The 25,671-nt window shown below is 38.3% G+C and overlaps 1 pseudogene; it reads left to right on the top strand.

The window, feature by feature from the left end:
• The first annotated feature begins 16,319 nt into the window (after window positions 1-16,319).
• Window positions 16,320-25,671, top strand: part of LOC100439575 (zinc finger protein 300-like) — a 22,822-nt pseudogene continuing 13,470 nt past the window's right edge.

The following is a 25,671-nucleotide window of genomic DNA, read 5'->3' as shown; positions in this document are numbered from 1 at the left end:
GCTCTTGCTTTTCTAGTTCTTTTAATTGTGATGTTAGGGTGTCAATTTTGGGTCTTTCCTGCTTTCTCTTGTGGGCATTTAGTGCTATAAATTTCCCTCTACACACTGCTTTGAATGTGTCCCAGAAATTGTGGTGTGTTTTGTGTTTGTTCTCATTGGTTTCAAAGAACATTTTTATTTCTGCCTTCATTTTGTTATGTACCCAGTAGTGATTCAGGAGCAGCTTGTTTAGTTTCCATGTAGTTGAGTGGTTTTGAGTGAGTTTCTTAATCCTGAGTTCTAGTTTGATTGCACTGTGGTCTGAGAGACAGTTTGTTATAATTTCTGTTCTTTTACAATTGCTGAGGAGAGCTTTACTTCCAACTATGTGGTCAATTTTGGAATAGGTGTGGTGTGGTGCTAAAAAAAATGTATATTCTGTTGATTTGGGGTGGAGAGTTCTGTAGAAGTCTATTAGGTCTGCTTGGTGCAGAGCTGAGTTCAATTCCTGGATATCCTTGTTAACTTTCTGTCTCATTGATCTGTCTGATGTTGACAGTGGGTGTTAAAGTCTCCCATTATTATTGTGTGGGAGTCTAAGTCTCTTTGTAGGTCACTCAGGACTTGCTTTATGAATCTGGGTGCTCCTGTATTGGGTGCATATATATTTAAGATAGTTAGCGCTTCTTGTTGAACTGATCCCTTTACCATTATGTAATGGCCTTCTTCATCTCTTTTGATCTTTGTTGGTTTAAAGTCTGTTTTATCAGAGACTAGGATTGCAACCCCTGCCTTTTTTTGTTTTCCATTTGCTTGGTAGATCTTCCTCCATCCTTTTATTTTGAGCCTATGTGTGTCTCTGCACGTGAGATGGGCTTTCTGAATACAGCACATTGAATGGGTCTTGACTCTTTATCCAATTTGCCAGTCTGTGTCTTTTAATTGGAGCATTTCGTCCATTTACATTTAATGTTAATATTGTTATGTGTGAATTTGATCCTGTCATTATGATGTTAGCTGGTTATTTTGCTTGTTAGTTGATGCAGTTTCTTCCTAGCCTCAATGGTCTTTACAGTTTGGCATGTTTTTGCAGTGGCTGGTACCAGTTGTGCCTTTCCATGTTTATTGCTTCCTTCAGGAGCTCTTTTAGGGCAGGCCTGGTGGTGACAAAATCTCTCAGCATTTGCTTGTCTGTAAAGTATTTTATTTCTCCTTCACTTATGAAGCTTAGTTTGGCTGGAAATGAAATTCTGGGTTGAAAATTCTTTTCTTTAAGAATGTTGAATATTGGCCCCCACTGTCTTCTGGCTTGTAGAGTTTCTGCCGAGAGATCCGCTGTTAGTCTGATGGGCTTCCCTTTGTGGGTAACCCGACCTTTCTCTCTGGCTGCCCTTAACATTTTTTCCTTCATTTCAACTTTGATGAATCTGACAATTATGTGTCTTGGAGTTGCTCTTCTCAAGGAGTATCTTTGTGGTGTTTTCTGTATTTCCTGAATCTGAATGTTGGCCTGCCTTGCTAGATTGGGGAAGTTCTCCTGGATAATATCCTGCAGAGTGTTTTCCAACTTGGTTCCATTCTCCCCGTCACTTTCAGTTACACCAATCAGACGTAGATTTGGTCTTTTCACATAGTCCCATATTTCTTGGAGGCTTTGTTCATTTCTTTTTATTCTTTTTTTCCTAAACTTCCCTTCTTGCATCTTTGCATTCATTTCATCTTCCATCACTGATACCCATTTTTCCAGTTGGTCGCATCAGCTCCTGAGGCTTCTGCATTCTTCACATAGTACTCGAGCCTTGGCTTTCAGCTCCATCAGCTCCTTTATGCACTTCTCTGTATTGGTTATTCTAGTTATACATTCATCTAAAGTTTTTTCAAAGTTTTCAACTTCTTTGCCTTTGGTTTGAATTTCCTCCTGTAGCTCAGAGTAGTTTGATCGTCTGAAGCCTTCTTCACTCAACTCGTCAAAGTCATTCTCCGTCCAGCTTTGTTCCGTTGCTGGCGAGGAACTGCGTTCCTTTGGAGGAGGAGAGGTGCTCTGCTTTTTAGAGTTTCCAGTTTTTCTGCTCTGTTTTTTCCCCATCTTTGTGGTTTTAACTACTTTTAGTTTTTGATGATGGTGTTGTACAGATGGGTTTTTGGTGTGGATGTCCTTTCTGTTTTTAGTTTTCCTTCTAACAGACAGGACCCTCAGCTGCAAGTCTGTTGGAGTTTGCTAGAGGTCCACTCCAGACCCTGTTTGCCTGGGTATCAGCAGCGGTGTCTGCAGAACCACAGATTTTTGTGATCTGCTAATGCTGCTGTCTGATCGTTCCGCTGGAAGTTTTGTCTCAGAGGAGTACCCGGCCGTGTGAGGTGTCAGTCTGCCCCTACTAGGGGGTGCCTCCCAGTTAGGCTGCTCGGGGGTCTGAGGTCAGGGAGCCACTTGAGGAGGCAGTCTGCCCGTTCTCAGATCTCCAGCGGCGTGCTGGGAGAACCACTGCTCTCCTCAAAGCTGTCAGACAGGGACATATAAGTCTGCAGAGGTTACTGCTGTCTTTTTGTTTGTCTGTGCCCTGCCCCCAGAGGTGGAGCCTACAGAGGCAGGCAGGCCTGTTTGAGCTGTGGTGGGCTCCACCCAGTTCGAGCTTCCTGGCTGCTTTGTTTACCTAAGCGAGCCTGGGCAATGGCGGGTGCCCCTCCCCCAGCCTCGCTGCTGCCTTGCAGTTTGATCTCAGACTGCTGTGCTAGCAATCAGTGAGACTCTGAGGGCATAGGACCCTCCGAGCCAGGTGCGGGATATAATCTCTTGGTGCGCCGTTTCCTAAGCCCGTCGGAAAAGCACAGTATTCGGGTGGGAGTGACCCAATTTTCCAAGTGCCGTCTGTCACCCCTTTCCTTGACCAGGAAAGGGAACTCTCTGACCCCTTGTGCTTGCCAAGTGAGGTAATGCCTCGCCCTGCTTCAGCTGGTGCATGGTGCACTGCACTCACTGTCCTGCGCCCACCGTCTGGCACTCCCTAGTGAGATGAACCCAGTACCTCAGATGGAAATGCAGAAATCACCCATCTTGTGTGTCGCTCACGCTGGGAGCTGTAGACCAAAGCTGTTCCTATTCGGCCATCTTGGCTCCTCCTCCTAGTGTACTTTGATTGGCATCTTCTATGGGGTCTGAAGATGAGGCTTTAACTGCTGTCAGTATTAAGATTTAGCTGGACTTGGTGTCCTTTTAGACCCAGGTGTCAAAGCCCTTTAACTTAATAGCATAGGACTTTAATGGACATATAGAAAGTTACAGGAATATAATAACTTTAATTTAAATTTTTTTAATCTCAGTTTTTTTCTAAGCAAACCCAACTTAGTAGTAAAGATATAGAAATTATTTAGATAAAGACTAAGATCTGTTTATTAGGCCAGTCACTCAAGGCAAGAGAAAAGACCTACTGCAGGGTGACTGCTGTTTCCTGTGGGGAATATTATGTTAGAAGGAAACATTTCCTTTAGACCTTTAATATAAAACTTTTTTTTTTAAGTGTCATGCCCAAGTTAGAACCTGAAGAAAAAAACTTACAGGATCTGAAAATGAGTTGAAGGATAGAGTTATTATTTCAGGCCTTTTAAGAGGGGAGAGAAAGCTGAAAACAGTGAGATGCAGTAAAAGTTGAACTTTGCATAAAATTAATTATAATGTCTTGTAACTTATTAAGAGTAAAGCCATACCTTAAGAAAATTTCATAGTTTGAACCAATTCTTTAGTGCATGTGTTTTTCTAATCAAAACCCAATTTCTAGAAAGACCATTATAATGTCCATTTAATTATAGACAACTTGATCATATAAAAGTTTTTAAAAATAAATCCTCTTATTATGACTTACACAAACCATTTATAACATGCTTGGACTTTCTAGTTTGCCCTGAACATCCCCCTTTCTTAAACAACCAGTCATTTTATTCTAGGACAGAATTTCCTATACAAGATTCTTTCTCATATAAAATTATTTTTCTTTAAACTTTCTTACCAAAAAATACTTTTTTATTTCTACAACTTTCTTCATCTCTCTCTTATTTCCTGGTTCTTTTTGCCTTGTTTTACATATAACCTTTAAATAAACTTTGAATTAGACAAAAATTATTCATCTTCTTAAAAATGACACATTTAAAAAAAATAATGTTTCCCTACAATATATTTTTATTGAAAATACTCAAATAATGAAATATCTATTACTTAATTTAATACAACTTTAGATTCTAAATTATGACAAGTTTTCTACAAGTGTTTATCCCATTACATTTACCTAATTATTTTAATTGTTTACCTAGATTATTTATGAAAACTGCTATAGTCATCATTTAAGTCATCATCATTTTGAAACAACCATTGCAAAATCATAACTGAGACAGTGAAAAAGATCTGACCTAACTGACTCCATCTTGCTTCTAACCTCCAAGCTGTCCTTGTTCATTCCTGGGTGTACGCCAAACCAACTTTGAGAGGAACTTAGTTTACAGTTTAGCTTTGAAACAAAGATGATAACAGTCCTTTCCCAAAATAAACCCCCTTCCTGCCTGGGGACTAGACTGCCTACAGCCTCAAGATTAGAAGTTATGGTTATTTTACTAAATAATTTAAGATTTAGCTATATTCATTAAACCAATATGAATGTCTTATTTATTAAAAATTACACAAGCAAATATCATTCTGTTTTGAGCTAGGTGTATAGTTTTGTAACCCCTATGCCAAATTTTGACACTTTGTAGTATTTGGCAGGGATAAGTATGAAATTGCTTGATCAATGAATGCAAACAAAAAAATCTATACAGACAGTTCTTAAGACATTTCTCATATTACTTTACCAATAATTTTAAAACTAGCTTATTTAATTAAATATTTTCCTTAAGTTACATAAACTTGAAAAAGCATTTGACTAGTCTTTCCTTCTTCTGATGAAGTATTTAAGCATTTTTATTTTTCTTTAAGCTAATTGGAGCTCTTTTATGTATTTTTAATAGTAGAACTATGTACACAACACATAAATACATAGACGTATTAGGCATACTGATAGAAGTACAACTTATAGATTCATAAGACCTCCTTGTTTTTACCCATAGACTTACAAACACTTGATAACCTGTTTCATTACCCTGGAAGTTGTCAGATAAATAGCCCTAAATCTTCATATTGAAGGAAACTACCTTTAGGTGAAAACTCAGATAGCAAAATCTACATCTCAAGGTACAGAGAGAAAAAGTCTGGTGGTGCTAGAGGGAGATTAAAGATGTATGCCAAATCAAACATAAAGTTATAGAAATCAATCATAGGATTCTATAAGGAGACCAATTTTATTTAGATGGGGACTGCCTATCTTTTAACTGGGATCTCTAATCTCTGGGCAGAGCCCACACTGAATTCTGGGTTTTCAAAAAGGGAGAATTATTATGAAGCTAGACCATGTGATGCTTTTACAGTGCACTTAAAATTTTTTTTAAACAAAAACATATCTAAGTGTCTAAACTACACTCTTCCTTAAAAACCCAAGAGCAGCCTCTGTTGCAATAACTATTTTAGTCAAAAAATTAGATAACACAATACAAAAGCAACCAGTTTAAGAGCTGAGACAGGCCGGATGCGGTGGCTCATGCCTGTAATCCCAGCACTTTGGGAGGCCGAGGAAGGTGGATCACCTGATGTCAGGAGTTCGAGACCAGCCTGGCCAACATGGTAAAACCCTGTCTCTACTAAAAATACAAAAATTAGCCAGGCTTGGTGGCAGGCACCTGTAATCCCAGCTACTCAGGAGGCTGAAGCAGGAGAATCACTTGAATCTGGGAGGCAGAGTTTGCAGTGAGCCAATATCATGCCATTGCACTCCAGCCTGGGTGACAAGAGTGAGACTTTCTCTAAACAAAAACAAAAACAAACAAACAAAAAGGCTGAGACGAACTTGTCTGTTTACACTCTTGGGGTTCCATAAGGAAAAACAAAGATTTCTCCCCAAAAGGAAGTCCGGTACCTTATCCATTTTCTTTAAGGAATCCCAAGCTATTATAAACTATTTTAGGTTCCTCATGCAGCAGAGGGTGCAAGAGAAAGGAGAGACAGCAGAAGTAAATAAAGAAAACATAATTCAGTCAAATGAGAAGAAAAAACTTTTCTCAACAAAGACAAGGTCCTAGGAGAGGAAAAACAAAAACAAAAATATGAAGGCCTTTTAAATACAAACACGCACACACACACACACTTACACATACACACACATCTTGGATGTTAGCTTTTAATTAAGCTGACTTTTAACCACTGAGCTCCTTTAAAAAATATTTTTAAATTTCATTACCATATTTCAGCTAGGACAAATTGATGCTACTTCAGAAGTACCAGGTATCAAACCAGAGCTTGACTTAGGAACCAAACCCAGGCTGGTGAAAAAAAACAAGGCATAATCTTAGCTATGGAACTGTAGCCTGGGAGACAGCCATTGCTTTTTTGGTTTCTCCTGGCTAGCAAAAAAGTGGCCTTGTTATGTAAATAAAGCCCTTTTTTGTGGGAATTTAGCCACTTTAGAGGCTTTGTACCCCATAATTTTGAACTTTCCTTTGGATTTGATCAAGTCAGATACAGTTGGTCAAACTCAATGAGAAAAAGACTGAAATAACAACAAAAACAGAAATAAACAACAAAAAAAAGCTAAGCAAAACAATCACACAACTTCATATGATTATTGAGTGCTCTAACGGTAAGAAGAAATTAAGACCAGCTGGTTGTTAATCTTAACTTCAGCCAAGACAAACCCGAATTCATTTACTTACCTAGGGATGGGTCTCAGACGCAAGACTGCTCTCTACCATCCTAGGAGCAGAAAAAAAAAACGAAACTTGTCTTCCCTGTTACAAGTCAGCTTAAACTCCATAAGGAGTTACCTGCCTTCCAAAATTATGGAAGTGGGAAAACTTGCCTTCCTTGTGTTGGGAGCAAGTAAAACTTCAAAAAAAGAGGTAGTACAGCAAAATAAACTTTAGATCTTGATGAAATTTTGGGAGATCAGGGATTATGCATTATCAGAGATAAATGCAGTCAGATAGCCATTTATCTCAGAGATCAGAGGGATGACTTTGAATAGAATGGGAGGCAGGTTTGCCCTAAGCAGTGTCTAGCATGACTTTTCCCTTTAGCTTGGTGATTTGGGGGCCCCAAGATTTATTTCCCTTTCACACCCCCAATGTGACTGTATTTGGAGACAGGGCCTTTAGGAGGTAATTGACAATAAATGAGGTAATAAGAAGAGAAATCAGTGAGCTCACTCTCTCTGTCATGTGAGGACACAAACCAACACTGCTGGCACATCATTGATCTTGAACTTCCTGTCTGCAGTACTGAGAGAAAATTAATTTCTCTTGTTTAAGCTGCCCATTCTGTCGTATTTTGTTACGGTAGCCTGAGCAGAAAAAACATTCACCCATGTCTAAAAGACTGAGTGGGGGCTGGGTGCAGTGGCTCACACCTGTAATCCTAACACTTTGGGAGGCCGAGGCGGATGCACTGCCTGAGCTCAGGAGGTCGAGACCAGCCTGGGCAACACGGTGAAACCCCGTCTCTATTAAAATACAAAAGAAATCAGTCAGTCGTGGTAGCGTGCGCCTGTAGTCCCAGCTACTCGGGAGGCTGAGGCAGGAGAATTGCTTCTGGCAGGAGAATTGCTTGAACCCTTGAACCCGGGAGGCGGAGGTTGCAGTGAGCCAAGATTGTGCCACTGCACTCCAGCCTGGGCGACAGACCAAGACTCCATCTCTACCAAAAAAAAAGACTGAGTGAGGAGTCTAGCCTCCCACCCTTGCCAAGTTGTAATGGAGAAGGCTGAGTATGGAGCCAGGAGTTTCATCCCTATTGGGTGGTAAAGAGCCCTTCTTCATCCATGATGTCACTGAAGAGCAAGTGAAGACCTTAGACTTTCTCAACCATCCTGTAGTAATGCCCCACTCCTTTCCCACTGGGGTAGTGTCAGAGAATACTGGGGTAATGGAGAGTTAGGGCTTTCACCACTTCCTAACAGTAATGAGGCTTCTTCCCTGACAACACCAGCACAGGCCACATGGAGTGGAGGCAGTTGACACAGTACTCCTCCCCCTCCCAGCCAGTGGAGAACTAGTGGGGAGCTGAAACTCCCATTCCCCAAGAATTGAGGAGCCTTCCTCACCTTGGGCATCAAAGGAGGCTGAGTGGTAAACTGGACTCCTACCTATACCTGAAAATAACAATGTGGTGTCACCCCCACTTCCTCTGCTGGAGTGCTGTCACAGGAAGCCATCTACCACCGAAGGATTAATTAAGATCTAGGTCTCATAATATAATACATAAAATGTCCAGGTTTCAATTTAAAAAACATTCATAAAAACCCAGGAAAATATTACACTGAAGGAAAAAAGACAATCATTAGATGCCAATCAAGATGACAGAGATATTAAAATTATCTGACAAAGATTGTTAAGCAGCCATTGTAAAAATGCCTCAATGAACAATTACAAACATGCTTGGAACAAATGAAAAACAGAACATCTCAGCAAATAAACAGAAGATACAAAGAAAAACAAAATGGAAATTTTAGAATGGGAACATACAATAACTAAAATTTTAAAACTCCGTGAATGGACTCACTAGCAGAACGGCAGGAGAGGGGACAGAGAATAGTATTAGTAAGTGAAAGAACAGTAGAAATTATGCAATCTGAACAATAGAGAGAAAATAGAAGAAAAGAAAATAGAACAGTGCCTCATAGAAATGTGGAACTATATCGAAAGATCTTACATTCATGTCTTTGGCATTCATGAAGGAGAGAAGAATGAGGATGAGGCTAAAGAAGTATTCAAAATAATAATGGCTGAAAATTTCCCAAATTTGGCCAATCCCCGCCCCAAATTTAGAAATTCAAGAAGCTGAGTGAATCGCAAACAAGATAAAATGAAAAGAAATCCATGCCAAGAAACATTGTAGTCACATTTCTAAAAACCAAAGACAAAGTAAAAATAATGAAAGCTGCCAGAGAGAAACAATGCATTCCGTATAGGAGAAACAGAATTCGAATGAGAGTTGATATCTCCTCAGAAACCATGGAGGCCAACAGGAAGTAGCACAACATTTTTCGAGTGCTGAAAGAACAGAACTGTTATGCCAGGTGTGATGTTAGCAAGATGGTGGTGTAGGATTTTCCAGTGCTTGTCCCCTTGCAGAAACATCAGTTTGAACAACTTTTTATTCATGAAGATGCCTTCACAAGAGCTAAGGATGACAGCACCTGGGTGTAGCACAGAATAAGAAAAGATGCCTTGAAGAGTGTAGGAAGGAGAGTTTTACATTACTCAAGTCACCCCTCCCACAAGGCAAGGCAGTGAGGAGAGAGATACCCTTTGTGGGGGAAGGAGAGTGAAGTGAGCACCCAACTTTGCCATGGACCCCAGCACCAGGCCTGTCCCAGTGAATCCTGCTGCCAGGCCAGCTCTAGGCTCCAGGCCGGCCCTTTGGCCCCAGACGCTAAGCAGACTCCCCTGGCCCCAGGCATGAAGCTCACCCCAGAACCAAGACAGGCCCTGCAGCCCCAGGCTCTAGGCTGCCCCCTGCAGACTCAGGTTCCAGGTCTGCCCCAGCACCAGGTTGGCTAGAAATCTACAGTAAATGTTAGACTAAATGAAGAATTATTAGAACCATGTTCATTGGTCCTTTAAAGCCAAGAACAAGACAAGTATTGTCATTGTCACTGCTACAATTCAGCATGTGCTGAAATTATAACCAAAGGAAAAAAAAAACAAGAAAATGAAATAATAGGTAAAATTATTGGAAAGAATGAGAAAAAAAGCCATTTGTTCATTCTCACATTTACACCAAAAATGTGAGAAAAATTCATTTAAATAGAAAGGACCAAAACTTAATATAGGTTTTAGTACAGTGGGAGTTCAGTAGTTTTAGCACAGTAGTAGGTAAATTATTTTCATTTTTTTCCTGTTACAGAGAAAAGTAGAAACTCTTTGATTAAATAATTTCACTGTTAGAAATTTTTTCTATGAATATACTTTCTAAAATACCCCAAAATAATATGTTTTTTTTACAGCAGTTTATTAAAAAAAAAGAAATAATCTCAAAGTTAATTGTTAGGAGACTTGTTAGATACACGTATATAATAGGATGCTACGAGGCATTAAAAATGACGTGAATCCATAAATGGTGCCATGCAATGCTCTTTGAGATACATGAAATAGTAAGCTACAGAACAGAATTACAGAGTAGTCCATTCTATAAAGGATATGTTTTCTGGAAAATTATATAGAAAAATGTGGAAACAATGTTAATTTGAGGGGAATCTTGGGATTGAGGGTGAAGATAGAGAAATGCTTTTTAATTTTTACTTTCTTAAAAAATGTCACCACTGATCAGAAGGTGTTTATTTTTATTTATTTAGTTTTTTGAAACAGGATCACACTCTGTCGCCCAGGCTGGATTGCAATGGCGCCATCAAGGCTCACTGTGGCCTCAAATTCCTAGGCCCAAGTGACCCTCCTGCCTCAGTCTCCCGAGTATCTGGGTCTACAGGCATGTGCCAACATGCCTGGCTAATTTAAAAAAAAAGTTTTTAGAGATGGGATCTCTTTATGCTGCCCAGGCTGGTCTCAAACTCCTGGGCTCAAGCAATCCTCTAGCTTCAGCCTCCCAAGGCACTGGGATTATAGGCATAAGCCACCATGCCTGGACTATTTTTATTTCTGATCATATACCTTTTAGTACAGGTCAGAAGTTTTAAAACATATTTAAAAATCAATACCTTTGCTTCATGCCACCAGTAACTTATTAGAAAATATTAATAATTAAAAGTACTTATTTCACAGCAGTTAACATAAACCACAAAAGGCATAGGAATAAATCTTACCAGAAATGTCCAAAACTAGGATGAATAAAAGGTCAAAATTCTACCAAAGGACATAAAATAAGACATGAATAAAAGGAAAGATGCTTCGTATTACTGGAAGGAAAGTTTCTGGGCTATAGATTCAGGAATAAATTGATAGAGGGTGTTTTTTTTTCTACAGCTGAAAGAAAATCTCCAGCAAATGTCCCAAGCTCTGAGCTTCATCCTATAATATGCACAGGAGAGTTAGTCTCGGGGAAGGAGATAGGTTTGTTGGTTTGAGGTGAGGGAGAGTGATGCTACCTGCATAGAAATGTCAGATTTTTCTTGTTTTTTTTTAGACTTGCCCCTCCTGATGGCGTTTCAGTTCCCTGAGCTCCTGCAGCCCAACCACCAGATTCAGAGTATTAAAATTCACCTTGCTTTTATTTACTCATTGATACACCCCTCTTCCCCCACCTGTGCTCCCTCCCCACTACATGTCACCCACTCTGCACCAGTTAGGCTTCTAGAACTTGGAAACATTTTCCAAGGACCCTACTAAGAGCCTTCTCCCCCAGGAAGCTCTCCAGGAGTTAGCTTTCATTGCCCTCCCTGCTTCTGACCAGATAGTTTGGCTCTTCAGGTCAACTGGGGCACTGTTGCCCCATTGCACAGCATTGGCATATTCCAATGCACACTGGCCTCCAGCCAGGCACCATGGGGTGGCCATCTTTAAAGCACATGGCCACCCTACACACTGCAATGAATCAATATGTTAAAATAGAGATCATGAGACTAACAGAATAGACTCTTTGTGTCAATAAGATACGAAATTATAAAAAAGACCTAAGGCCATGCCAGATGAGGATTAAATCATGTATCCCTACAGTTAAAGAATAAACTATGTTCTAACTGCCACAAGGTTTTTTTCTTTTTCTCTAGCAGCTAAACAAACACTGGCATCAAGCTAAGCAAAACAGTTGCAGCTCAACAATGGCCAGACACTGACCAGCTGACCCTCCTGTTCCACAAACCATAACTACAGTTTTGATTCACCAACATATTTGATAAATTATACTGGTAGATTTCCTAATACTGAGTTATCATGCTGTTCCTGAAAAGAACATCTCAGTTTACTTTGGACTAGTATATGCTTACTTTATGTATAGCAGGTTCTTCTTATGAATATTTTACATAGGAACTTTTGTAGAATATTCATGACTTACCTCTGGTTTGTATTGTTCATGTAGGTGTTATATGTGGTTTTTGTAAAAAAAATCATACTGGCTGAATGAAAAAAAGAAAAACAAACTTGGGAGCTTTTCTCTGTGTGATCTAGAAAACTTAAAGCAGCTTTGCAATTATCTATTGCTTGGCAATTTGATAAAATTCACCCATGAAATTAAACAGAATATTTTCCCCCCATCTTGTCCACATCAAACAATTCTGATTATTTCAGATGAAGTGGGATTTACCTATGTTATAGCATCTATTGTCATTTGAGGATGTGGCTGTGGACTTCAAAGAGGAGGAGTGGCAGCAACTGGACCTTGTTCAGAGAGTCCTATATATGATGTGATCTTAGAGAATTATAGTCATTACCCTAATTTTAGTGCATAAGGATAGAGTCCCTGAATTAGAATGTTTCCAATACTGAGCATTTTCACTTTGGTTTTGTGGCCTCACAAATATTTATTGCTTTTGCCCTTGAAGGATTATGCATCTCTCTTGCCTAAATAATAGCACAATTGACTCATTTACCTATAAATGATATTGACTTTGTCAAGGTAAAAATGGGTAGCTTAATTTTCCCCATTATTCTGGAGTCTAAAGCCAAGGTTTGAGGCTGAGTTTTGGGATAATTCTTCTATTCTAGTACTGATACCCAAGTTTTGTGTTATTTTCTACAAACAGTATCTACCAATCAAAGCAAACACGACTGTCATACTGAAGCATGGAGAAGAACCATGGACACTGGAAGGAGAACCTCAAGGTTTGGACTATTAATGAGTAAGTTAGAATAAGGCATTTGGGAGTTGATGGCAAAAATGAACGTGTCCCATTCATACCTGTTTTAGCCATACTTACTTTACCTTTTCTACCTCAGTCTTTTTCCTTATTTTTAGTCTTTTTTATCATCTCTTTTTTTCAGATTGAAATAATATGCCCGAAGAATCACAAGCCATCATAGTTGAAGATGTTTCATTGTCTAATGAGATAATGAAAAAATTGAGATAAAGAAAATAGTGAGATAATAAAATAATTAAAATAATGAGATAATGAAAATAAGTGGCTCATTATACTCCTTTAATGAAGAAGTTTGTCAAGTTGATGATCAAATAGATAGGTTCCAGGAAAACCCAGGCAGGCTGATAAGGCAGTTTGTATTAATCAAAAATACAACAGTGTTAGAAAACAGAGGTTTTGCATAAAATGCATTTGGAAAATTTTTCCTTCTGAGTACCAACCAGCTTTCTTCTGAAAAGACAAAGACCTCATAAATATGGAGTATCGGGGGAATAATTGGATACATAATTTAGGTTTACTTAGTCATAACAGAAGTTTAAAAGAAGCATGAACAGCATAATGAATATCATAAATTATTTAGTGACATCCATACTCTTGTGAAGAAAAAAAAGAAAAAAAATTATTTAGCTATAGTTTATACCATACCAAGAATGAGAATACTTAGAATCTTACTGACTATAATAAATGTGGCCAAATGCTGACTCATGGATCATCCGTTTATAAATATGTGATTAATCATGAAGACAAGATGCGCTATGAATGCAATGAGTGTAGAAAAGTCTTTGTCTAAAAGTCACTTTTTATTGTACATCAGAGACTTCATATAGGAGAGAAAGCATACATATGTACTATGCATGTCTAAGCATTTAGTAGGAACTCATACCTCATTATGCACCAAAAAACTCATACAGGAGAAAAGTCCTATGAATGTTCTGATTACAGGAAAATGTTCAGGAAGAAGATCTGCCTCATTATATATTAGAGAATTCATACTAGGAAAAACCCCTGTAATTGTAACCTATGTAAAAAGTTTTCAGGCATAGTTACATCTTAACATGACATAAGAAATTCACACAGGCAAAATACTCTATGAATGTAATGAATGTAGAAAAGTTTGAACCCAGATGTCAGCACTCATTGTACATATGAGAATTCATACTGGAAAGAGACATTTGAATGCATGGAATGTGGGAAAATTTTCAGGCACAACTCAGAACTTTAGAAACATGTGAGGATGGCTGGACATGGGGTTCACGCCTGTAATCCCAGCACTTTAGGAGGCTGAGGCGGGTGGATTGCTTGAGGCCAGACATTTGAGACCAGCCTGAGCAACATGGTGAAAACCCATCTCTACTAAAAATACAAAAATTAGCCAGGCGTGGTGGTGCATGCCTGTAGTCCCAGCTACTCAGGAGGCTGAGGCAGGAGAATTGCTTGAACCTGGGAGGCAGAGGTTGCAGTGAGCTGAGATCACACAACAGCACTCCAGCCTGGGCAACTGAGTGAGACTTTGTTTCAAAAAAAAAAAAAAAAATGAAAGAAAGAAAAAGAAATGTGAGGACCTGTACAGAAGAGAAGCCTTACTGCATGTGGGAAAACCTGTACCTGGAAATCATAACTTATTGTTTATCAGAGGTTTTATACTGGGCATAAGCCCTATAAATGTACTAAATGTGGCAAATCCTTTACCAAGAAGTCATATCTCATTGTACATTAGATAATTTATACTGTTGAGAAGCCCTTGCATTGAATAAATGTGCAAAAACTTTCGGCTATACTTCAGCCCTTATTAGAAATAAGAAAACACACACAGGCAAAATAGCTTATGACTGTGACTTGATCTACAATTTGCAATTCTCTCTACATCAGAAATTTTATACTGAAGAAAATCTATAAAAGTTCTGAATGTGAGAAACCTTCAACATGATCTCCAGGCTTATTAACCATATGATTTGTACTGAGGATAAATCAGGCTAATTTAATGAATTTGGAAAATTATGTTGCCACAGATATAGTGTCACAAGAGAAGTCATTTTCCAGACCCTATATAAAACATTTCATTAAAAATACTTCATAAAATTATAAATTATAATTCATACATATTCTTAAATGACAATAATTTAAGTAGGTGAGATTCCAGAATTACAAATCAAATATAAAGACTGTCCCAAACTTATATAAGGATTTCATTTCTGCGTACACTATATAAGGGAACTACATGGCTGGGGTGGTCTATACGAATGTAACATCAATGTATATAGAAATAGAATATAGAATAATACTTACCAATAAATTTTACACCAAACCCCGCTATTTTATCTTTCCCAAGGCTAATGTCCAGAATGGTGTTTCCTAGGTTTTCGTCTAAGATTCTTACAGTTTGAGGTGTTATCTTTAAATCTTTAGTCCACCTTGAGTTAATTTTTGTATGTCATGAATGGTTGGGGTCCAGTTTTATTCTTCTATATATGGCTAGCCAGCTAAAAATAATGGCATTCTAATTTAATCATTCACCCTTCCTATAAAGAGGTGTTTCTCCTTATCTACTCTTTAGTTTTCCAAGGTATTGTTAAAATAGAAAAGGCAAGGAAATCCTTCTTTTCTTTTAAAAAAAAAAAAAAAACACAACAGTTTTTAGCGTAAAGAATAGGTTTCCTAGGGTCTTCCAATGATAACTAATTCTTTTTCTGGTGAATTTATAAATTCATGTAAAAATTCAGTTAGCTTCAATCTATTCAGTTACTAATTTTGATGCTTAAATGGTCTCATCTTTGGTCAGTGATAGCCTTTTCAGACTGGCTTTTGAAGAATCTTAATAGGTTTTTATAGTTTTTGCTTTCTCCTATAAGATGTAATAGGTTTATTTTATACATTTTCTGCTTCAGATCTTTTACGATGTAACTGCAGTACCCTTCAACTCTGACTCTGGCATCAGCCTTATTACTTACATTGTCCAAGGGACTGAAGTAGAAGTGTTGCAAATTTCAGAGGCTAAGCCGCCATAAGATTTGTGTGCTTATATTTTTGTATTTTTAGCATCACCATGAAAATATGTTCACACTAGCCCACTGGTTCCATGTGGAGAATGAGCGACACATCCTAGAGCTGGCCCTGCTAACCTTCTCCATCAAGGCCAGACTTGAGTGGAGCTGTCAACCAACCTGCTGACATGAGTCAGCTGAAGTCAGCTGACTCATAGCCAACCCATAGCCACATAAATTATGATGATGATGCTGATCACAAGCATTACTATTTTAGGTCACTGAGTTTTCTTGACACAGTAGCTAACTGATACACTTTCATTTAAAGTGTGTCTCATAAAAAATAATATAGATTTTGTATTAATCATCAAGTATGACAATCTTAGTCTTAATAGGATTTTAATCACTTTATATATAATGTAGACACTAATATAATTGCATTTAAGTCCATAATCTTGCCATTTTTTTGTTTGTTCCAACATTTATTTTTTATTCTTCCTTTTTTGCCTCTTTTGAAGCGATGAAATACAGGCATAACTCCTTTTACTGTGCCTCACTTTATTTTACTTGGCAGAGGTTGCAATTTTTGCAAATTGAAGGTCTGAGGCAACCCTGCATTGAAGTTTATTGGCACCATTTTTCCAATAGCATGTGCTCACTTAAGTCTCTGTGCTATGTTTTGGTAATTCTCACAATATTGTACACTTTTTTATTATTATTGTATCTGTTATGATAATCTGTGATCAGTGATCTTTGATGTTACTATTGCGATTGCATTGCGGTGCTACAAACCACACTTCATTGGTGAATTCTGCGAAACATTTAAAGAACACCAAGCCTTCTCAAACTTTTCCAAAAAGTTTAAGAGGAGGAAACACTTCCTAACTCATTCTATGAGGTATAGCATTACTCTGTTACCAAAGCCAAAGACACTATAAGAAAACTTGACATACTGCTGAAAGCTGGATTGGCTATATACTCTAAGGGAAAGGAAAAATTTTTTGTTTACTGGAAGTACTTGTTTGTCTCATCCTGCACTTGTACAATTCAGTCTCCGTAAGTGCTTTCACATCCCCTTCTCTATTATGCCCAATCCTAAATTCTTTTTTGCATACTGTGTAGTATGCTGTTTTAATTATTTACCTCCCTAATCAGTTGTATGTATGTTTATAGCCGTCATTAAAATGTCTTTTCCTGGATGTCTGGATCATGCTGGCGTTGGTACTATAATCATACTTATTTTTATTGTCTGAACTCTTAGAAAACATTGTCATAATATTTACAATGTTAAAAATTAAACTAGCACAATAATTGGTACAAAGCAGCATAGTTAATCCAACTTAAACACTCCTGAATGCTTATGATGGCAATGCACTTAAGTCATACACTTAAATCCCAACATTCCAAAGTGACCCAACAATGGGTAGTCCATTATTGTAAATTGCAAATTATGGTCGCCAACCTCAGGGATGGGGGTAAAATAGCAATAGCGCCTAGGAAAAGGCACAGAATCTATGCCATATTGACTTGACAATAATAACCGTCCCTTTCAGCCCTACTTTTTGGGCCATCTAGTGGGTTTTGTACCTTTCGTCATATTTTTCCCACTCATCCAGGGAAACTGGGACTTCTGAAGCCTCAGGGAGGGACTTCCCGGGACACAGCGGACTTTTGCTGCTAATCCTATAATAGTTTCAGGCAAAGAGGGACCGTTGGTCACCTTACGCAGTCTCCCCCTACATTCCATCAGCGTCCTCCTTTTCCCAGGCTCCCCACTTCCTTCCTTCTCCCCCCTCCGTTGTCCCCTTGCCTCTGTCCCCAGTCTCTCACTCCTGGTCCCTTAGTTTCCCATTCTCTGTTCTTATGTCTTGCGTCTTTTTGTCCCTTAGTCTTTCTCATTTCCGCACTTTCTCCTTTATTTTGTACATCCATCTCCTCTTCCCTGTCTCAATTTTCCTCCTTTTTTTAAAGTTGGCCCCTGCAACTTATTACTGCGCAGTATTGTAATATCTCCCTCGGAGGGTTTCTTATCATTACTCTCAATAAAAGTTCAGTATTACTGTTATCCCCTGCCGAAGTGATCGTTCCCACCATGGTGGCCCCAGCCTCCCACAGAGGAATCGCCCGGGAGAAGACCGTACCATTTACAAACACGTTTAATTGGAATCGCCAATGAAAATATTTTACCATTCTAAATTCTTCGCCTTTCAACATAAGCATCCTTAAATGGAGGACAGTAGCACTCCAACTTCTTCTCCAATCCTATGAAATCTGTCTGCAAAAGTGTGGACCTTACTACTCGTGTCGTAGGCCTCCTTTCCGTTGTCTTCCCCTCCCTTAGCACTCACTGTGGTACAGTCCACATTCGGGCTCAGCACCTGGCGAATCCTCCGCTTGTACTGAGACGCCCGGGATCTCAAAATGGCGGCCCCATGCGGAAACAGCGCCTCGGAGCAGTCATGTTGCCTCCTGAACAAAGCCGCTGAAGATGAAGAATGGGCAAAATCGCCCCGTACGGAACAGCGCAGCCTCAGGAGCCCGTTACCTGGCTCGCGAACAGGAAGCGGGAGAGTTCGCCAATATGGATGTGACAGCGGTTCCCATTAAGCGGTGATAGGATTTTTGGGACCTGATAATCAAGCTAGGGGTCAGCAGGGGGGTTTATGGGTTGAGTCTGGGATTGGTATTGGGGCAGGTTTCCTTGGGGTTCAGTGACGAGGTCTATGAGTTCAGTGTTGGGAACATGTGGGGGTCATTAGCAGGGAGGGCTGTGTGATCTGTGGGTCAGAGATGGAGTGTCTGCGCTGAGTGATGGGGGTGTACGTGTGGCCAGTGACTTATGGACCTGTATGACCAGTGCTATATGGTAGTGGGAATGGATGTGTTCTGTGGGGTTTGTGATTTCTGGACCTGGCAATTCAGTGATTTTAAGGGCCAAGGGCTGTTAAAGTTAGTTCCAGCTTACTAGAACAGGCCTCACTTTGCAATCTCTGCAGGTCACCGACTACTCGCAAGTTGAAAACCTTCAGAAGTTTTCTCAAACCACTCGTCCCCTCCATAACTCGTGCCTTCACAGAAGAAAACATCCTTCAAGTAAATATCAAAACAAATATTAAAGGAATGGGATCATTATTGTCAATTCTTTCTAGCACAAATAAACCAGGAATACCCTGTGGTTGAATAAGTTAGGAGGCTGAGTTAGGATGAATCAGTTCAGCCGTGTCACCACAGGGAACTGTTGGGGTGTGTATCATCAGTAAGAATGTGTTAGAAAGTATTTGCAGGATTTGGCTTTGTGTTAGGTGATTTTAGGGAGTGGTTAAGGAAGTGGGCCTTACTCTGGATTGAATGCTGTTAGGAAACAGAGTAATTCAGTGATTTTTATTTTTTAAAAAATCTGGGAATTTCAATAAATTTTATTTAGAAGGAGGAAAGACTAGACTGAAGCTAATAAGTAAAAGTAATAGCTAAAGAAGTAGCAGATGGGAGGGGAGAGAGGGATGATTGGTATTTTGTGGAATGAACAATATTGGTGTTTTGTCATTACATGATGTCAGAGTAATCTTGTTTTTGTTTTGATCTGTCCTGGTCACATAGTGGCCTTATGTGATGTTTATGTTCAGTGTAATTGTTTATATTAAGTAAGAGAGTTGTGAGTGCCAGACAGGTTCTTAGATATCAGGGCATTCTAAGGCATATTCTCTTTCTTATTATGAAAGGTGTAGTTTCAGTCTTGCTTATTCGTAAGTTTACTGAAATAGTTTATGTTCTATTTAACAAATATTTATTGGACATCTGCTGTTTACTCTATGGAGGGCTGGGTGTTCAGACATTAACATGACTATTTGATTGTTTCCTTCCTGATTTATTTTGACAAACCCTGGGATGGCACATATGAAACAATCTCTTTATCATGATATTCCCCCCTTGCTCTGAATGAGTTCAGCTCTGTCTGCATGATGTATCCCAGACTGAAAAGAGTTTACCAGCTAAGTAGCTTCCTGCATTGTAGTATATTCCCGTTTATTGTTCCAACCTGTCAGTAATTTTTTATACAGACAACTGCCTTGTTGAAAATCAGCAATAAAAATTTAAATCAAAGAAATCTTAAAATCAGCAATTTTAATCCACAAATATTGATTTATCAAGAGAATTTGCTGGTTTGGAGTAAAATATAAAAGAGCTTGTCTTACTTAGTTTGGGCTGCTGTAACAGAATACCACAGATGGAGGACCTTAAACAGCAAACATTTATTTCTCGCATTTCTGGAGGCAGAGAAGTTCAAGATCAAGGTGCTAGCAGGTCTAGTGTTTGCTGATAGTACTCTTCCTGTTTTGTAAACTTCTCATTGTATCGTCACAAGGCCAAGAGAAAAATCATCTCTCTGATGTTTCCTGTTATAAGGGCATTAATCCCATTTATGAGGGCTCTCATTTCATGACCTAATTACCTCCCAAAGACCCCACTTCCCAATACCATCACATTAGAATTGCAACATTTGAATTTTGGAGGGACAAACATTCAGTCCATAACAGAGCTCTTAGAATTTTGTATGCTGCTTTGGTTTAGGAAATAAGGGAATACACTCCTTAATTTTCCTCTTGGTTACTCCCATTCTTGTCTCCAGGGAACATCTGCAGTTAATATATATTTCTTCATGATATCCATGATTATTGTCTTAAGATAGTTCTACAAATAGAAATTCAAATAGAATTGCTGGTTCAAAGGGGAACAGTTAGGTGTTTGTAAATCCACAGGAAACATATCTGCATTTATCTAATTAAAAATACACCTTGTCCTATGTGATCAAATTATACACCTAGTTCTGTATGATCATATAGTCACAAAAGGACTAAAGGTGGATACCTCCTTCACATGGTGTTTGCTATAAGGGTCAAACAACCTTCTCCCACAGGATGGCCTATTATCTACCTGACTTCTGATGGTGGTTGTTTAGAGACTGGTGAATGTTAGTTCTGGCCCGTAAAAACTCCATTCTTTCTTCCAGACCTGATTCCTCAGACCTCTGCCCTATTGGAAGGGAAGCAGAAAATGATCAGGTCTCAGGTGAGCTGCTTATTTTGTATTTGGTTACTTGGTTTCCATACAATCAAATGGAAAAATATAGAAAGCTAAAAATTAGGATTAAGAAGATGTAGAGAGAACAAACGATAAATATTTGGAAACAGCTTCTATGTAATATGCCAATTATGTGGTTTAAACCTTATAAAACCATTATTAGAGTACAAATATATATATATATAGTATGTTCATATCACTATATTTTACCAAAGTATATAAGGTATAAATGTGTCTGATCTTTATAGCAGTCCCAGTGGAAAGGTGGAGGACATGATAAACATGATTTTCATTCTCCACAAAGGGAAATCAGCTGAATTTTCAATGAGAAGAAAATATTTCCTGCCTTTAGGAGTAAAATAAATTTATTTTTTGGGGGGAGTCCTCCTATAAGTGCTATCCTTACCTAAACTCCCGTATAAATGTATCAATAGATGTTTTTGTAGTTGTGTCTTAATATATTTATTTTAGATTTAGTTATGATTCACTGGCAAAGGCTTGGAATGCAGAAGTCTCAGATTCTCCATAGCTTTTGCTATAGTTTCAGGGTTTGTGGGGCTGTTCCCCACAAACCCTTAAAGTTGTGGGGAACCCTTATTTAAGTTCCCCAACTTAAAGTCATTTCTTTCTCTGCTCTTAAATGTATAAAGTCATTTTACTATTTTTTTCCTGGCTCAAGTTACGTATAATTGGTGTAAACATTTAAAACAATATAATAAAGGTAAAAAATTTAAAAATGAAACGGCTTTCACTTCTTCCTTCCTCTTGGGATATCCATATTAATAATTTGTGCTGGGTGTGCAGTGGAAATGACAGATTCTATTGTTTTAAAAATGAAAATTCTCAACTTTTTCTGATAACTATCTAGTTTTCCCAATACCATTTGTTGAATAACTTACTTATTAGAAATGCTTCCTTTATTATTTATTAAATTCCCATTTGTGATTAGGTTTCTTCTTGCTTTTCTATTCTCCTGATGTGTCTGTTTTTTGCTAAAGACAAAATTTTACATCATTTTTCTCAAAAGGCATGATATAGAATTAGGCACATGGTTTTGCAAACTATAGTGGAAATAATGAGAATGATCGCTTCTGATTGAGCAAGAATGTGCTGTTATAGGGTCCAGTGTCATTGGAGGATGTGGCTGTGGATTTCACCCAGGAGGAGTGGCAGCAACTGGACTATGCTCAGAGGACCCTGTACAGGGATGTGATGCTGGAGATCTATAGCCACCTGGTCTCAATGGGTAAGGATAGCTCCCCTGAATAACTCAGAGTTGTCCATTCAAGTGCCTCTCCCTTAACTGATTGAGTTAGGTGGGTTCCTGACCTATAATGACTTTGTGCTCTTTCCTTTCTCTAGTGAACGTTCTTTACTTTGCAGAGGGTCACTGGACAGCTTATTGTGGGCTCCTGCAACTGCAGTTTCTCTTCTTTCTACAGTGTAGTCAACCCAATTCCTTTATGATTTCTCTATAATAGGATATCCAGTTTCCAAACCAGATGTCATCTCCAAGTTGGAACAAGAAGAGCCATGGATCATAAAGAGATACATACCAAATTGGATCTATCCAGGTGAAAATGTGGCAGATGGGAGACAAGAGAAATAAATGCTCAGTTGCTTTATTTTATTTTTATCTGGCTTATGGCTGAGGCTTAGATCTCTACCCAGATTGCTATCTCCTATTTCTTCTTGCTCCTGTGGAGAGCATGTAGTAGGCATTCAACAACTAACTCATTAATAGTGAGCCATGTACAAAAAGAGGTATTTCTTTTTGGTTCACTCAACATTCATATCTGCAGTGTCTTCCTAAAAGAAATTCAAAGGCAATAGAAGCAAATGCCTTTCAGGAACATAGGTTGTATAAGAAAAGGTAAGTCATCATGATTCATGGCTGTATAAAATTACATGTCAAATATAGTTATGTTTTAGGAGTTTGTGAAAATTATAGTTTGAAGAGATGTGATAAAATTTAAGAAGGTATTTTTCAGAGCATGTAGCAGCTGCTCTGAATCATATCCTCAGTGTGGCTTAGGCAGAAGGAGGGCAAGGGCCTGTAGGAAGAAGGACTTCTACAAATCTTTAGTTAGGAATTAACATAATTTTTCTGATGGAAATTCGCTAGGCTTACTTGACTTCAGTCAGAGATATTTATTAGGGGGTAGTGGAATATAAGCTTGGAAACACAGTGTGGATGATACACACAGTTAATGTTTTATTAGCCATACTATCTTAAGCCATTTATATTGCTATAAAGGAGTGCCTGAGGCTGGGGAATGTATAAAGAAAAGAGGTTTATTTGTCTCATGGTTCCACAAGCCATACAAAACTTCCACTCATGGCAGAAGGTGAAGGGGAGCAGGCATTATATGGTAGGTGGGGGCGGGGGTGGTGAGGGAGGTCCCAGGCTCTTGTTAACAATCAGTTCTTGAGGGAACTAATAAAGCAAGAACTCGTTACTGCAAGGACAGCATCAGGCCATTCATGAGGGATCCCCAAATGACCCAAATACCTCCCAGTAAGTCCCACCTCTAATATTGATGATCAAATTTCAACATCAGGTTTGGAGGAGACAGAGATTCAAGCTATATTACCCTGACATTTTTTGTTGTTATATACAGCTGAGACATAACTCACATGACATACAATTCACCCATTAAAAGTAAACAACTGAGTGATTTTTAGTATATTCATAGATATGTGCAACCATCACCATAGTCAATTTTAGAACACTTTCATCACCTCAAAAAGAAACCCTGTACTCTTTAGCTATCACCCCTCTATTCACTTTCTCCATAGCCCCAAGCAACCACTAATCTCTCTGTTTCAATAGATTTGCCTATTCTGGACATTTTATATAAAATGAGCCATATAATATGTGGTCTTTTTTGATTGGGTTCCTTTTCTAAACATGATATTTGCAAAGTTCATCCACATGTATCAGTAGCATGTATCAGTAATTCATTCCTTTTTTTGGCTGAATAATATCTCATTGTATGGATATATGACATTTTGTGTATCCGTTCATCAGTTGATGGACATTTGGGTTATTACCACCATTTAGCTGTTATGAATGATGCTGCTGTAAACGTTCAACTAACTACAAGTTTTGATGTGGACATATGTTTTATTTTTTCTTTGGTATGTACCTAGGAGTGGAATTCCTAAGTTATACAGTAATTTTATAGTTAACCATTTGAGGAATTGCCAGATGTTTTTCAAAAAGTGGCTGCTCTATTTTATATTTTCCTCCAGCAGGGTCTGAGGATACCAGTTTCTCCTTTTGGACTCTAACTACAGTAATGGGTGTGAAGTGCTGTCTCATTTTTGTCTTGATTTGCAGTCCTCTGATGATGAGCCTTTTTTCATGTGCTTATTAGTCATTTGTATACCTTCTTTGGAGAAATGTCTATTCACATCCTTTGCCCATTTTTGACTCTAACTACAGTGATGGGTGTGAAGTGCGATCTTATCACTGTCCCTCTGATTTTGACACCAAAAGTATGAGCAACAAAAGAAAGCAATAGTCTTCAATAAATGGTGCTGAAATAACTGGATAGCTACATACAAAAGAAGTTAGTTGGAAGTTAAAGCATAGGTAAAAATTAACTTAAAATGGATCAAAGACTAAATGTAAGAGCTAAAGTTATAAAACTCTTAAGAAAAAAAAAAAACCCACAGGGGTAAATCTTCATGACCTTGGATTTGGAAATGGATTCCTGGATTTGACACCAAAAGCATGAACAACAAAAGAAAAAATTTAAAAACTGGACTTCATCAAAATTATAAACTCTTGTGCTTCAAAGGACATTATTAAGAAAGTGAAAAGAAAAGCCACAGAATGGGAGAAACTAGTTGCAAATCACACATCTGATAAGAGACCTATACCTATTGCAAAAACCACAATTACTTTTGCACCAACCTAAAAGAATATAATGAACTTTCATTACTCAATAATAAAAGGCAAAGAATCCAATTCAGAAATGAGTAAAGGATCTGAATAGACATTTCTCCAAAGGTGTACAAATGACTAATAAGCACATGAAAAGATGCTCATCATCAGAGAACTGCAAATCCAGACAACGAGATGGCACTTCACACCCATTAGTGTACTTATAGTCCATTTTGAGTTATTTTTTGCATATAAAGTTCCAACTTCCTTTTTTTGCATGTAGCTATCCAATTATTTCAGCACCACTGATTGAAGACTGTTCTTTTCTTTTGTTGTTCATGCTTTTGGTGTCAAATCTAAGAATCCATTTCCAAATCCAAGGTCATGAAGATTTACCCCTGTGGGTTTGTTTTCCCTAAGAGTTTTATAATTTCAGCTCTTATATTTAGTCTTTGATCCATTTTAATTTTTGCATATGGTATAAAGTTCCAGCGTCCTTCTTTTGCATGAAGCTATCCAGTTACTTCAGCACCATTTATTGAAGACTATTCCTTTCTCATTTAGGAGTCTTGGTACCCTTGTCAAAAGTCAACTGACTATAAATTTAAGGTTTTATTTTTGGATTCCTAATAATATTCTATTCATCTATTTATGTATCCTTATGCCAGTACCATACTCTCTTGATTATTGTGTTCATAGTAAGTTTTCAAACTGAGAAGTGTCATTTCTCCAACTGTGTTCTTTTTCAAGATTATTTTGACTAGGGCTCCTTGCAATTCCATATGAATTTTAGAATCAGTGTATCAATTCTACAAATAAACTCCTTTGGGTTCTCATAGGGATTGCATTGCACTTACAGATC

Source organism: Pongo abelii, chromosome 4, assembly GCF_028885655.2.
Source record: "Pongo abelii isolate AG06213 chromosome 4, NHGRI_mPonAbe1-v2.0_pri, whole genome shotgun sequence".
NCBI lineage: Eukaryota > Metazoa > Chordata > Mammalia > Primates > Hominidae > Pongo > Pongo abelii.
Note: the sequence above shows the minus strand (reverse complement) of the source record. Positions and strands in the feature narration are given on the sequence as shown.